Genomic DNA, 17,754 nt, shown 5'->3' on the forward strand with positions numbered 1-17,754 from the left:
CAACAAGTTGCTCCACCACATGCCGAAAATTTAGAAATAGCAGCCAAAGACAGCTTATTCCTTTTAACTACAGATATTACCCCACAGATAACAATATTTGTAACTCACATAGGCAAAAGAAGAAAAATAACGAAATCAAACAGTCTTCGATTAATTGTGGACGCGTTTCTGGGTTAGAATTATACAAATTCATTCCCGTTCTCAGCACAATAATTCGATAATTTATAAATTTGAAAATGCTGGGAACCTACTCCCTGCATCCCGATCCAGCGCCATCGGAAAATAACAGAAGATAGTCAGCACATCCAAATCTATATAGACGAGGGAATTCGTATTTTCCCTCCAAGATTACCATGTGCGTCACAAGATAGTACCGCAGAAAGAGAACTGCAGTTCGTTATATGGGAGTGAAAAATTCATTGCAACTTGTTACTTAACCCTTAATTATATTTGTATATATAAAAAACTTTTTGTAAAAGTTCTTACCGATAATGGTTCTCTTTACATACCGAAACTACTTGGTAAAATTGATTAATTATTGAATTAATAATGCTTTACCCTTATATTTGTAATGAATTTTTCACTCCCATGTAACAAACTGCAGTTCTCTTTCTGTGGTACTATCTTGTGATGCACATGGTAATCTTGGAGGGAAGCAATTTTCGAAGCAATTTTTTCGACTTCATCATTTCTTTTATTCATTTATTCATTATATTGGCCATAAAGGCCTTACACAGAAGGGAAGCTATGGGCAGGACATGGACATAATGTTATGAAATGACAAAGGAAAATGATGATAAATGAAGGCAACAAGCTACGCCCACCGATTGCTGCTTATCCGAGAACATTGTTCTATTATATTACATTTACGAGGCAACAAACCTCTTACATTTTTCACAGTGCAATACAAAATTCATTTACGAGAAAACAAGCCTCTTGCATTTTTTACAGTTCAAAAACAAAAATGAGGCACTAAGCCTCTTAGCTTTATTTTGAACTTTCATGCCCTACCAGGCTCCTCGCTTCATTCAAACACCTGGACGGTGCCAAGTCGGGCCATTTTAACATAAATCTAAAGGTGTCCTCGGGGAAGGAGTCCATCACCCTGGGCTACTTTCTTAATATGCTTTACAAGATAAGTTTTGACAATACCTACAACAAACTCTAATGCCAATACGATGTATTCTTTCGCATGTCATGTGCTTATTAATGTAGTTTATAGCCTGTTGATATTTGTATTATACATATATTTATTTCTCTGCAGTTAAACTACGCAAAGTTGATAAATGCTTACAGAAACTCATGCGCTAGGACAGATAAGTTATATAAAAACTAAGTGGGGCAAAGACGTTATATAAAATGATGTAAAAATAAGGATATAAAATAACTATAAAATGAGATATTTAAGAAGTACGTATATTTACAGTTTCCGTCTACATAACGAGTGAAAAGATATTGGTTAGGTCGAGGTATAACATGACTCGGCCACCTTCACCAAAGTATCATGTGAAAACCAGCCACTGATTAATCGATAACTCGTGAAAAAGTCGTGACTTGAAGTCTGTAACTGTGACGACTCAAGTTCGAGTCTCCTGAGATTATCTATAACTGAGAATATGTATCTGTCTCTCTGTATGTGTTCATCATTAAACTCGAGAACTACCCAACTGGTATCATTCAAATTTTACACATGCATTACTTAGGGTCCACGGAGTGTCATGAGTAAAAAAAAATTTCAACTTCTTGTTTAATGTGAGCCTGGAGTCAACTCTTACACTGTTTTGGTATTACGAGTAAAAAGTAAAACAATAACATCTCTATTGTAATATATATATATATATATATATATATATATATATATATATATATATATATATATATATATAATTTTGTTTCACTTTTAATAGATTCATTTCTATTAGTTTCACTATGTACATATATATATATATATATTTTAATTTAATTTATTTTTATTTTATTTTTTTTTGTTTTTTTTGTTTTATAAATATCAAAAGTATTAAAGGTTTAATAAAAGATAAACTTTTAATACTTTTGATATTTATAAAACAAAAAAAAACAAAAATAAAATAAAATAAAAATAAATAAATAAATTAATTAATTAATAAAATAATATATAAATATAAAAATATACATACATACATATATATATATATTTGTATATATATATTTAAAATTTATTAGTTTAAATTATTTAAATAATTTTTTCATTTTTAACTTCTATATTTTTAAATTAATTTTATGTATTGGCTTATGTTTTTCAGTTTGATTTGCCTAATAGTGGTTTTATCTCTAATTTAATATAATATATATATATATATATATATATATATATATATTATATATATATATATGTATATATATATGCGTATATATATATGCATGTATATATATGTATATATGCGTATTTATACACATATATCTATCTATGCATATATATATATATGTGTATATATATATATATGTATATATATATATATATATATATATATATATATATATGTATATATGTATATATATGTATATGTATATGTATATGTATAGATATACATATATGCATATATATATAGGTATATATGCATTTGAGTATATGTATATGCATATATATTTATGCATATATCTATCTATCTGTCTATCTATATATATATATATATATAATATATATATATACCATATATATATACCATATATATATATATATACCATATATATAATATATATATATATATATATATATATATATTATATATACCATATATATATATATACATACATATATACATATATATAAATAGGTGCGGGCGTGTCTGTGTGCTAAGAAGCTTGCTTCTCAAACACATGGTTTCGGGTTCTGTCCCACTGCGTGGCACCTTGGGCAATTGTCTTGTACTATAGCTATGTGAGTGAATTTGGTTGACGGAAAATGAAAGAAGTCTGTCCTATATATATATATATATAATATAATATAATATAATATAATATAGTATAAATGATATATAATTATATGCATATATGCATACTTATATGTACATACCTACATATATATTTATATATATATATGCATATGTGGGTACAGGACATTAAAAAAACTTTGAACACAATGAGAAACGTAAACATAAAAATAAAAACATAGAAACGAACTTTTTTTGAACAACGAAAAAAAGCAAACAAACAGAGAAACGAGACATACAACATAAAGAATATTCCCCTTCTTCAGTTGGCCCTGTTTCAACTACTCCAGGTTCCGAAGGTAAGGACAAGACGCGACCTCGTTTAAACAGTCCTTTCCGCAAAGCAAATTAAGTAAAATTTGGGATTTTTTGCGGAGAGTGAAAGTGGTAACAATAACAGGACAGTAAGAACAAGCCAGTAAAAACAATAAAAAGGTAAAAACATTAAAAAACTGAACAATGAGAACAAAACAGTAAAAACAAACGGTGAGGGTTGTTAAGCAAAGACGATGGTAAAATTATTCTGAACGTTTAGGAAGACGAGTTTATGAAGGAAACAGTATAAGCACGTTTAGTCTTTACGAAGGTTGTGGGTAGAAAGGTGGATTTTCTTTCGTCACTTATCAGCGACGAAAGAGTCGAGGAGGAGGAGTGAGAGAGAGGAAACGGTGAAGAGGTTCCCTCTCTCTCTCAGTGGGAAAGCCTTTTACGTTTCGAGCCAACGCTCTTCAACGGAAGGGAATAAGAGAAAAGAAACAAAGAAAGAATAAAAAAAATTGTGGATTTAGTGGTCAAGTATGGCGACTGGTTGGTAAAAAAAAAGACCGATGTACAGAGAAGGACAGAAAGAGCAGGAATTCAGTAAATGACGTTGCTAGAAGTGCAGGTAAAGGATTCGGTGATATAATAGGGACGATGATGGGTGCCTGTGAGGATGGCGGTTTTGGAGAGGTAGGGGCAAGTGCGCAGCGTGGGCGGCGTCAAGGGAACGAGCCAGGTTGGGAGGTTGGGTTAGGGAAGAAAGTGTGGACCAGGTGGTCACACAGGTTGTGGGCTCGTTTGAAGGAGGGAATGGGTAGGTTGGGGAAGATGTGTGAAGTAGAAGGGTCGGACTGGAGTCACCGGATGGCTGGGAGAATGGTGCATTGGAGGAGCAGGGTGGAGGGGTAGTAGGTGAGGGGAAACGGAAGACAGGAATCGGCGAGGCGGGTGGAGGGTGAGAGAGCAGAGGCACGGTCCATGAAATGTGCTCTGGCAAGCGCTGTATGGATAGTGGTGAGGAGATATCCATGAAGGATGAAGTGGCGAGCCATGAGCTGCAGTGCTTGCTCAGACGGAGGAATTGGTAGTAGAGGATGGAGAGCCTGATATGGGTAGGGTGGGAGGAGAAGTTACGGCATGAGTGTGAGTCGGTGTGTTTGAAGTGGATGGGTGTAGTGAGAGCAGAGTGGTGTATGTTGACCGAAATGTCCAGAAATGCGACGTAAGTGTTGGAAATAGTGCAGGAAAATTCGTGGGATGGGTGGAAGGATTGGAAAAAGAGAAGGAGCCTAGTTGTTCGCGGGAGAATGAAGTTGCACCGATATAGTCATCAATATAACGACCAGTGAGTCGTTAGAATATTTGGGCCTCAACGTAGCCAACGAACATGTTCGCATAGTTGGGGCACATTCTCGTTCCCATGGTCACAGCCGAGTATTGTTGATAAAAATTCCCCGCGAACGAGAAGCAGTTGAGAGAACAAGTTAAGCCAGACGAAGTTTCAAGGTGTCAGATTGGGGGCTAGGTAGAAGGTCTAGGAGGTGTTTGAATGTAAGACGTCCTTCGTTGAATGGGATCGGCATATATAGACTCTCGATATCAAGATTGAAGAGAAGTTTAGAGGGGCCAGGAGTTATGGAGAAAGAGCTGAAGAGACGGAGAGCATGGTTAGTGGATGTGGGACGGAAGAGATGCCACTAAGGGTGCAAGGACATGGTTGAGGTATTTTGAGATCAATTCCGCGGGGCAGTTACAGGAGGGGACGATGGGGCGGCCAGGGTTGTTGGGTTTGTGGATTTCGGGAAGGAAGTAAATGGTAGAGGTGCGTAGAGTGCGGAAAATGAGGTTGGAGGCGGTGGGAGGGGGACGGGGGGAAGAGATGTGGTCATGGATAGTGTTGGTAGCTAGGCGTGGAATTAGAGGGCAGAAGGCAATAGAAGGAGGTGTCTTGAAGTTGGCGGAGGGCTTCAGCCTTATGCACATATACATACACATATATGAATGTAATACATTCACATACAAATGTATAGTTTCACATTCATTGGCTTCTTATATGTTTTTGGTATATATAGCACCACAAAAGTATTTCAACATATGCACATACTCGTACATAGATGCATGTGTGTTCACACATACACACAAATGTATATGTGCATGCATATAATTGTGTATGTTCCGATACACATTTACAGGAACTTGATGAAAAGAAATTCTATTCACTCATAAGGTGCAATATTCAATGATCATAATTTGTTATGTAATTAATATAAAACGAAAATGGAAATATCAAATAAGAAATAAATTGCATCTGATTTTGATAAGTCTTTGTGTTAATATTTTTCTCTTTCCGATGATTATTATGTCAAGTACAAGCTTTATTTTACTAAAAGCTGTAATTAGAAGATATAACTTGTCTAGTTCAATTGCCAGTTTAGAAATGTGCAGAAAAAATAGAGGGAGCCTTATTGTTAAGGAATTTATTGATTTATAAAATGTTTTAATAGCAAACCGATGTTTGTATTGATTCAAGAATAGGTTTAACACTAAGTCTTTTTTGATAACTAGTCTAGAAATGTATACAAGACAAAGGTTTGTCATAAATAAAATTTGAGCGTGAATTTTGAGACATGATATCCGTAAAAGGTCTCAACTAGGTGCAGTTTCGAGTTCCAAGTATTACATTTTAAGTTTTTTACAGATATTCTGTGCCAATGTAACCAACCAAAAGAAAGTAAGGATGTCACTCTTATATAGCTTGTATGCGCGTTTGGTTGATTGTTTCAATGGTTGCCCTCATATCTTAGTAGCAATTCAAAATAAAAAGTCTTTTTTTTATCAATTATGACTGAGGAAAATGTTTGAATTTTGTTTTCCAAAGTTTCGCCTAACTTTCAAGTAAGTTATTTGGATATCAAGTGCACGCCTTTTTCTTCTGTTCAGCACAATCTATTCTACATGCGGAAAACAGAACTGGTTATACGAAAAACGAAGTAAAATCATGAAGCATTCAAAGTCATATGAAAACACTATTTGTCAAGCGGCATTAATATTTGTAATAGTTAATGAGAAACGTATTCAAATACGAATTACAAACGTGGCAGAAATTTCTCTTTGTTTTCATTTACTTTTTGCTATTGATCAATAAAGCCATAACTGAAGACAGCCGCAGAAAGAAGAAAGGCCTCAGTATGACCTGGATCGACTACCGAAAGGCTTTTGATAGCATTCCCCACACATGGATCCTCGAAGCACTAGCCATTACCAAGGTAGCACCAATAATTATAAAATACATAAGACACTCTATGAATAAATGGCAGACAGTGCTACAGCTCCAAACAAAAGAGGGATTCGTGAAAACCAACGCTCCCCCCTATTAGAAGAGGAATATTCCAGGGAGACAGGCTCTCTCCACTCCTTTTCTGCTTAGCATTAACACCTCTATCTGATATGCTAAACAGAACTGGATGCGGATACAAATGTTACGGCAAAACAATCAGCCACCTTTTATTTATTGGATGACCTAAAACTATACGCTGCAAATGACAAACAGCTGGAGACACTATTAAAGACAGTACATGGGTTTACCAAAGAAATAGATATGAAAATTCGATTAGAAAAATGCGCCAAAGTAACCCTGAAAAGAGGAAAACTAGTTAAGCGTAGCAACATCACGCTAGATAAAGCCAATGAAATAAGAGAATTAGATCAAAGCCAGACATACAAATATTTAGGAATCCATGAATTAGATATGATACAACACACACAAATGAAAGAGAAAATAAAAAAAGAATACTATAGACGAGTTAGATCAATACTAAAAACAGAGCTCAATGCTAAAAACAAGATAATATGTATTAACACTTTAACCGTCCCAGTTATAAGTTACAGCTACAATATCCTTAACTGGACACTAAATGAACTAACCAAAATAGACAGGAAAACAAGAAAAATAATAACATGATCTAGGATGCACCACCCAAAATCTGACTAGAAAGGCTATATATACTGATATAGAAAGGCTATATATACAACGTATAGACGGTGGTAGAGGCTTTATAGAACTGGAAAACTATTATAAAATAACCACCATAGGACTGCAAAAATATCTACCCCAGAAGCAAGGAAAACTGATACAAATAGTGGCAAAACACGAGCAAAACAAAAAACTGTTCTCAGTATTTAAGGAAGCTGACAAATACGAACAAGAAATCATACTACCTAACAAATATGCAGAAGAAGAAGAAGAAGAAGAAGAAGAAGAAGAAGAAGAAGAAGAAGAAGAAGAAGAAGAAGAAGAAGAAGAAGAAGAAGAAGAAGAAGAAGAAGAAGAAGAAGAAGAAGAAGAAGAATGATAATAATGATTTGAAAAATCCCAGCAATGGTTGAGAAGCTCAGGACTCAAAGCAGAGACGGAGGGATTTTTAATTGCAGCACAAGACCAAAGCCTCCCCACCAGAAGTTACCAAAAACATATAATGAAAAGAAACATTACAAGTAACTGCAGAATATGTGGAGATGGACAAGAAACAATAAATCATATTATATCTGGCTGCCTAGTTCTGGGTAAGAAGGAATATATTCACAGACATGACAGAGTTGGAACCTACATACATTGGAAGCTATGCCAACATTATGGAATAACAACAGAAAAAAGATGGTATAAGCACACACCAGAAAAGGTCACAGAAAACGAGAAAGCAACCATACTCTGGGATATGCCGATGCACACAGATAGAGAAATTAAGGCCAACAGACCAGATATAGTTGTCAGAGATCATGAAGAAAAAAATGCTTTCTAATTGATGTATCAATACCGGCAGATGACAACGTGTCTCTAAAAGAAATGGAGAAACTCTCAAAATACAAAGACCTGGAAATAGAGGTAACTAGAATGTGGAACCTGAAAACAGAAACAATTCCTATCATAGTAGGTGCATTAGGCATGATAAAAAAATATTCAGACAAATACATAACAAAAACACCAGGACTTACAAACACATATAACATACAGAAAATTGCACTACTAGGCACTGCACACATCCTACGCAGAACACTTTAACCATCAGAGCATCACAACAAATCACAGCACATACCCAAGGCACACAGAGCTGTGCTCGGTAGTGAAGTGAAAGCACGCTATAAAAATAAAACTACTGAATAATAATAATAATAATAATAATAATAATAATAATAATAATAATAATAATAATAATAATAGTGATAATAATAATAATAATAATAATAATAATAATAATAATAATAATAATAATAATAATAAAGAAGAGTTCCACTGTTATCAAATGAACAAATATTTCGACATCTCGTGTGTCTTCCACAGGTTCAAAAATAAACTTGTCAATCTATACTTTCTGGAGGGGTAAACTCAATCCTATAAATATTATTATTATTGTTGTTGTTGTTAATAATAATAATAATAATAATAATAATAATAATAATAATAATAATAATAATAATAATAATAATAATAATAATAATAATAATAATAATAATAATAATAATAATAATAATAATAATAACAATAGTAATAATAGTTAACGGAAGCCATAACAATACCAAGCAAAAGAACGATGGACGGACAATCATAAATACTATAAAATAGTTGATTTAGAAGTTACACACACATGCACACACTACTATGCAACACCCGTCCAAAAATATACAAGAATAAGCTCATACTGTAAACACCCAACAAAATGAACAAAGCCACAACATGCGCCACAGAAGGCCGATACCCGACAGAAGAACACAACTTGCGCCACACAAACAGCACACAAGATAAAAACTAATACAACAGAAGACTTAAACAAAATCCCATAACAAAACGTACTGATACAATATTCCCCCACCGCACACACACCCGCCAAAAAGATGCAGCACACACCACTGACCAGCACAATGGTGCAACAAATGATGCTATAGAAAGTTGCTTGAAATTTTCAGATGTCGAGAAATAATAGTGGTGATGACGATGGTGATGAACGTTACCTTACCTCAGTTTATGAGAGACTGGAGTTTCCGAAAAACTCTGGTTGTAACAGCGAAAATAAAGCTGGACCTTTAATGGAAGGTCTCTCGCTCGGCAGTGGATCAGTAACGATGTAAACTGACCACAACTGTCATCCTAATACAGCATCGGCAGATAACAGAGTAAGGAGGAAGAAGTGGACCTGCGAAGAAAACAGGATACTTAGAAAGTGAACCTAAAAGAAGAGGGTATTAGAAAACGGATGTTAACACTTTGGAGAGAGAAAGGTATGTTTAAAGTGACTGAGCAGAGATTAGTTGATTAAGCTAATGCAATTAGGAGAAGAAAGTGGATGACAGAAATGGAGGTAGAAGATATCACAAGAGAACTGGAAAAGAAAGCCCAGGCAGTAGGAAAGACAAACAACAATATATAAAATATATATAATAATGAAATTATTGTATACAGTGCTCAGGTGATACATTTCAACATATAAGAGATACATTTCAAACCAAAGATACATTTCAACATATAAGAGATACATTTCAAACCAAAGAAGAATTCAAAGAAAAAAATAATAATAGGGCTACCAATAAGGAAGGAACAACTGGCATAAGTGAGGAAGATCAGAAAATTTTAGATGAGTTGCAGAAAGTAAGAAAATGATTGCCCGCATTAAAAGACAGCAACAGAAGAAAGCTACAAGAAATTACCAGGAAAGTAGATTCTGTTATCAAAAGGATAGATACTAAAAATATAGAGGACAGTAACTTATTGATCTATGCAGGAGGAGTAGTAGTCACCAGAAGATTAGATATCTCACAGGGAAACATTAAAAAAGAGCAAAAGTGGAAAAAGTAGACTACAAAATAAGATGAAGACTTCAAGACAAGATCTGAGTAGAATAGAAACCTGGAAACTGAACAAGTTAGGAAAAAAAGATGCAAATCTCCCGAGAAAAGTTATTTAGTCAAAAAGAAAGAATTTGGGACAGTGATAGAAGAGTTGAAACATCATATCATAGCAGTAGCAGGCAAACGCTCCAGATATCAGAAAAGAATAGATCAGGATGATGATGATGATGATAATAATCTTTGTCTTACTGTGCGAGATATTGTCTCCTAATGTTTTTGAGGAGGTGCACAGTTATAATTCAGCCGCTTTCTGAGCTTACGAACTGTTATGAGGCATATATTATTCATTGTCAATCCTTATTAAATTCGAGATTCCCGCTTCAGGCTTATCTTAAACCTTCAAAACACTTGAGGACAGTGTTCCACTTCTTTTTTTTTTACTGACTCCATACAATTTCCCTATTTTTTGTTTAGTGTGCTAAAACTTGACATCAAGAAGCAACTTTATGTTTTCTGAGCCAAATTTTGAAGAAATTGATAAATATTTTATTATTCCACCAATGTATCCCCAGATGAAGAGAACAAAAAACAATGGAACTGCTTTTTGTGAAAGACAAAAGAGGAAGCATTAAAAGAATGCATTCTTCTGAAATACTTTAGTCACAAAGAAACTACAACTGTTCAAGTTGAAGTAGTTTCTAAATTGAAACCATCATCAAATAGTACACTATACATAAAATTGATGGGATGGTCAGGGCTGGAATACTTTTAATCAAAGGTCTGTTGGATAAGGCTCACTTATCCAACGATAACAAAAATGCTGTGCGTCAACAAGGGAGCCTCTATGTGGTCACTTGACTGACTAAATATAGCTACTACGTCCCCTTTAAATCACCTTCTACCATTTAGATAATGTAGTCCTAGATTTAATATTTCACACACGGAAGGTTCTTTATCACGAACTGTAGTTTTAGATTAATGCCCCTAAAAGACGGCTGATCATAGGAGAAATGTTTTTGTTTATAATACTACACAATCAGGTATGACCTGAAGCAAAATAGCAGTAACATCATTGAAAATATACATATTACAGATGTACTTAAAATCGTTAATATTTCATATAGATAACTTTCTGCATCTGTATTTGCTCAAATGTGTCATATTTAGTAGTCTCAACAGAATAACTTTTACCAGTTTAAAAGCATATACATTATCTGGTTTTTTTTTCTCTCTCTTTATGGTTAGCTTATTATCTACTGGCACGAATTTAAGTTTACAATGAAAATTATTCCATTGAAACGAAAACATGAAACAATATATTTTCCATAGCACATTTTTTGCAACATAATTGACTTATCGATGTATATTTTTCCAAACTCATATCTGAAAATTTTGACCTTATTATTCTTAGAAATTAAGATCCGAAAACTTTCATATTAGAATTCTCGTTTAAAACCACGTGAAATTCGATTATTGTTGTGTTAGTTTACCGATATAATTAGTCAAAATCTATATATTTTGCTGTTGTTTAAGCAAAAGAAAAAAAGAAAAGAAAAGGGAAGGAAGAAAGAAATGTATTTATAATGTATAATAGTTATTATCTCTATGAATCCTCTGCATGTGTCGATCCCGAAATCGAAACATAAATAAGCCATTTAACAGCTATGAACAAACGTAACTGACAGTAACCGGAAAATTTCGTACAGTCTTATATTTTGGAATATGACTGTGTGGTTAAAAGCCCACCTTGCAACCGCGTGATTTCGACTTCAGTCCTATTGTGCAGCACCTTGGGCAAATGTCTTCTATTATAGCACCGGGCCGATCAGTTCCTTGCGAGTGATTTTGGTATGTATATAAATATATATACAAGAGTTGAGAAATGGAGTATAAAAGATTCAGGCTATATATGTTTCATAACGAGCGAAATCTCAGAAGTGGTAAATATCCAAGCGAGGTGTATACTGCAGGCTACACTTCAGGTCAAGGATATCTTAATTAAAAATCCTTGGCCTGAAGAGCAGACCCCTCACTTGTATATTTATCACTTCTGAGATTCGGCTCGCTATGAAATATATATATAGCCTAGATATTATTTTTGTCCATTCCTTAAACTCTTGCATTCTTATTCGCACACCCGGCAACCCTGGTCTCCTACCATGAAATATAAAAGAACTTTTTTCAGTTTATCGTACGTCGATACGAAAAAATCCAGAAACTTCCGTCTCAATAAACACTACTGTCCCTGAGAGTTGTTATAAATATATATATATTCAAAATAATAAGAGTGACAAATTGAATATTAATTTGATTAATATCAATTTAATATCAATCTAGCATATTGAAAAATCTAAAATTTCAGAAAATATTATATTACATACATATAAGACACACTATCTGTGTCAAGAACATTCCTTTCTTAGTGGTAAGACCATAGCGGATCTTCTTTAGCATAATGGATGTCCACTTAGAAGTAATCCCTCTTATATGTGTGTGTATATATATATATATATATATATATGTATGTATGTATGTATGTATGTATATATACGTGTATATGTGTTTGACTCTCCTCCGCCGCTTGACATCCGGTGTTGGTTTATTTATGTCACCCGTAAATTAGCGGTTCCGCAAAAGTGATCGATAGAATAAGAACCAGACTTAACAAAAAGAAAAGTACTATGATCGATTTGTTCGACCAAATTCTTTATATTTCTTTAGGCGCGTATTCAAACTTGTTTATCATAGAAATTACGAAAGTTTTAGTGCATTCAAACATGAAGGCATCACTATGTATATTGAACCCCGCCCGCCCCCCACACACACGCGCTCGCTTATTGTTCGTAACAAAGACATTAGTCGGAAATTTTGAGTGCAAGGTTTAGTTGATTAAATCGATTCTAGTACTTGCCTGATACTTCAATTCATAGATCGTAGCGGGGTAGGTAGAGGGAAGGCAAAAAGTTGATCTCGGTGTGATTCGAAATCAGACCGTAAAGAGCTGAATCACCTATCGAATCACCTATTCCCCGCTCTTATGCCCATACATGCATATACACACGAAAACTGTGCATACACACACACACACACACACACATATATATATATATGAAAATAGTAATGCAATACGAGAGTATTGCTTTCCAGTAAAGGATTGCCCGTGAGGGTAAAATTATACATAAAAGTAAATAAACGGCACAACGAAGTACCGATATTTACTGGAAAATAGCGAACGTAATAAATACGACGCTAATGTATAGCTTTACTGCGTATGTACTAGTAAAGATGCGTGTGTGCAACAAACATGAAAAAAAAAATATATATATATATATATATATATATATCAATGGGATTAAAAAATCCTGGCAGATATCAAGTATAAAGGATATTAGTATAAAGGAATAAGGTGAAATTTCCAACAACAACAACAACAACAACAATAATAATAATAATGATAATAATAATAACAATAATAATAATAATAAATACAAATTTATGAATAAAAATTATAATACAAAACAACTCAATTTTAATAAAAAGTAATACTGACAAAAAATGTTTATAGAAATAAGAATAGATCAACAAATATATGGTATAATTCTCCATTTTCATATCCAATAGCTTCTAATATCCCTCGTAAATTCTTTGCAGCACTAGATAGGTACTTCCCACTTCAAGTAAATATGGGTAATTATTTAAGGGATACACTGTTAAGTTTTCGTATTCAACCACTAGAAATTCAGCTGAGAGTATTGCTGCACAAAATAGACAGAGTATTAGAGACTATCTAAATTCTAAATCTATAAATAATTGTAGAACTGATAATATATATAGTGAAATTAACGTTATTGATAATCACTTGGAACAAGGTTTAGATTCTATAATTGATAGAGATGCTGATAATATAGTTAGTCATTTACCTTGTATTAATATTAATTATAACAATTATAATCCAACCGTAACACCTATTTTACGGACAGGTGCTAGTAAAAATTCTTTTCACCATGAGGGCAATTCACAAGTGAACAAATCCATTTGTAATTGTGTAAAGAAAACTCGATGCCCTTTAGGAAATCAGTGTTTAAAGAAGAATATGGTATATCAATGTGGATCAAAAGAACGGACGCTTTTCTCTCTCTCTTTTCTATCTTTTCTCTTTTCAAAAAAATATTTCTCACAGCGTTCACTAATTTTCTGTCGTTCTGGTCTAACGACCCTCCATGTCTGCTTCCGTTTGGTTTCCTTGTATGTCTCCACTGTCATGTTTTTGTTCCCAACTTTGACCCTCCCCGAATCCTAAATTTTATTTAGAATTTATGGGAGCAACTGTCTTTGAAGACTCATATTGTTGCTGAATGCTCGAAATGAGGAGTAGATAGACAGCCGACGACTGATGAAGGATCCTGTTTGATCTCGGTGTGATTTGAAATCAGACCGTCCTGTTCTCCATTTTTCTCGTTGTTTATGCATTTCATGTTGTTTGAACCATTAGTGACGTCTTGTACCATATATGCATGCATGTATGTATGTATGTATGTATGTATGTATGTATGTATATATGTATGTATATATATATATATAATATATATATATATATATATATATATATATATATATATATATATATATATATAATATATATATATATTGTGAAGTATATTTGCCACCTAAATGTGGCTAGCCCTTAAGGGTTGATGCTACTGTAGCTTGGAGCGCCAGTAAGACATCTTCACTATCTGTGCCCATTCAGTATTTGCAAAGGGAAGTTATCGTTCCCATAATTGTAGAACTGATAATATATATATAGTGAAATTAACGCTATTGATAATAATTTGGAACAAGGTTTAGATTCTATAATTGATAGAGATGCTGATAATATAGTTAGTCTTTTACCTTGTGTTAATGGAAACGATGACTTCCCTTTGCAAATACTCATAGGGCACAGATAGTGTGTCAATAGCAAGGTGGAGGAGATGCCTTCCTGGGGCTACAAGCTACAGTAGCATCAACCCTTAAGGGTTAGCCACATTTAGGTGGCAAATATACTTCACGATGTCGTGCGGCTACTGTTTATACCTCGCTCAGAGATTTAATATATATATATATATATATATATATATATATATATATATATATATATATATATATATATATATATTATATATATATATGGTATATATATTTTCTCTCCTTGTTTCTTTCTGTGTTCCTTTCTGTGGAGGAGCGTAGGCTCGAAACATTAAAGAGTTTTTCACTTCCCGAGCGTTATACTAATACATCTGTTTGTTGTCTACATCTTCGTCTTTCATTTTTTTGTGTTAATTCTCCCTATATATATATAATCATAAAATGGAGGAGATCAATAGGTGGCATTCATCAACTTTTGGACATTATATTATGTCAATTTATTTATTTATTTACTAAAATAACAATTACAACAATATACATACATGTATAGCATATTATGTTTTTCATATATAATATATAAAGATGCCAGTAATTATCAAAATATACAACATACAGGAGTAGAAATTGGGAAAATATCTTACAGCTATTTTAGCCAAGAGGCGAAAATACTTCATTCTACCTTTATCTTTCCAGTCGAATGAAGTAAATAGTGGATGAAATTGAGGTACTTGAGTGTTTCTCTAGGCTTCGTCAGAGATTTTAGAAAGTACATAAGGTTAAGTTATAAATATAAATACACACACATATACATACTTATACATATACATACCTATACATAAATACACATAAATACATATGCTTACACTTAAATGTATATGTACATTTGCATGTATATGCATACAAAAGAATCAATTATTATTATTATTAGATGCATTATATTATTCATATATATATATACACGTATATATATATATATATATATATATACACATAATTAATCATATCAGGGTAATAAAAATTTTAGAAATTTCTACTACCAGTGGCCTGGCATAAAAAATAGTCAATAGACTATATAGTATTCATATAAAATACAGTGTACATTAAAACACATTAAGAGGGCTCCATCATAGGAATCCATTACGCTAGTAAGAACAGTTAAAGTCCAAATCACTAATTAGAGATAAATTCTCGTCAGCCACTAAGGGAAATGCTCAACTGGTTAAGGTCAAACAACTAACAAGCAAATCTGTGGTATTGAGCAGAATATTTGTTGTAGCCTATCTTTTATACTAAGACAAAACAAGGTACATGATAACACTTCCAATCAGTTAAGATCAGGAGCCATGAGAGCCACTGTCTGGCACTGCATCAGGGCATTGGTACTGCATCAGGGCATATTATTATTATTATTATTATTATTAGTAGTAGTAGTAGTAGTAGTAGTAGTAGTAGTAGTAGTAGTAGCAGCAGCAGTAGTAGTAGTGGTAGTTGTTGTTGTATTAGTATTAGTAATATTATTATTTTCAGTAATAGTAATCTATTCATTGGCAGTAGTATTAATATTAGTATCCTTGTTAATATTATTAGTAATTGTAGAGGTATTAGTGGTTATAATGGTTATAATAGAGTTAGTATTGTTAGTACTAATAATTCTATTAGTATTAACATTGGCTTCAGCCGTGCACATAGTTCCCTCGGTAATGGGGATTATAGTATCTAGGTTCAAGCTAATTATAGTATTAGGGCCAGGAGTGTCCTTTATAATTAGTTTGAACCTGGATAATATGTACGAAGAAAATCGTACCTTTATTTTAGTTCACATCATAAAAAGAGTTTCATTTGCATTAACATATACGTACATATATATATATATATATATATATATATATATATATATATATATATATATATATATATATATATATATATATATATATATATATATATATATATATATATACATACATATATATACATACATATATATATATATAATATATATATATATATATATTATATATATATATATATAATATATATATATATATATGTTCACACACACACACACAAATTTATTGTAAAATTCAAGTTGAGTATTATTTTAAGATTTGCCTTTTGGCTTGTTCAAACACCTTGCTTGAAGAAGAAGATAGGCAAAATTTAAACCATGCTTGTCATGAGAACATTGCAATATATATATATATATATATATATATATATATATATATATATATATATATAAATCTTGATTTATGCTTGCACTGATGAGTAAAGAGTGCACCACTGCACTGATTATGAAATCACAGTGATCTGCAGATAAATTCTGTTTTTAAATGACTTGCTTCGAGAGTTGCATTCGGTACGATGTGTTTATTTATTTTAGTAGTTTTGACTTTAAGAGTCTCTCCTACCATGTGACATTTATGTGTAATAATGCCCTCTATATAAGATATATATATATATGTATGTATATATATATATATATATATATATTATATATAATATATATATATATATATATATATATATATATATATTATATATATATATATACATATATGTATATATATCTTCTTCTTCAAGCAAGGTCTCTGAAGAAGCCAAAAGACAAAACTTAAAGTAATAGTCAACTTGAACTTTGCAATAAATTTGTCTCTACTCGCAGGATTGAATCAACCCATCAATAAAAATTCCGTTATTATTTTCCATCTAACGTTAAAATAATAGATCTAATTTGTCATACTCTCTCTCACTCACTCTCTCTCTCTCTCTCTCT

At 32.6% G+C, this 17,754-nt stretch overlaps 1 long non-coding RNA gene across 1 annotated transcript in view; it reads right to left on the reverse strand.

The window, feature by feature from the left end:
- The window catches only part of LOC118762277, a 30,934-nt gene extending 14,771 nt beyond the window's left edge, over window positions 1–16,163 (reverse strand). The window contains exon 1 of the long non-coding RNA XR_004998030.1: window positions 16,120–16,163. This is a non-coding gene — a long non-coding RNA (uncharacterized LOC118762277). The remainder of the gene's footprint in view (window positions 1–16,119) is intronic.
- Window positions 16,164–17,754: the final 1,591 nt, after the last annotated feature.

The sequence above is a fragment of the Octopus sinensis genome, linkage group LG2 (assembly GCF_006345805.1).
Source record: "Octopus sinensis linkage group LG2, ASM634580v1, whole genome shotgun sequence".
Lineage (NCBI taxonomy): Eukaryota > Metazoa > Mollusca > Cephalopoda > Octopoda > Octopodidae > Octopus > Octopus sinensis.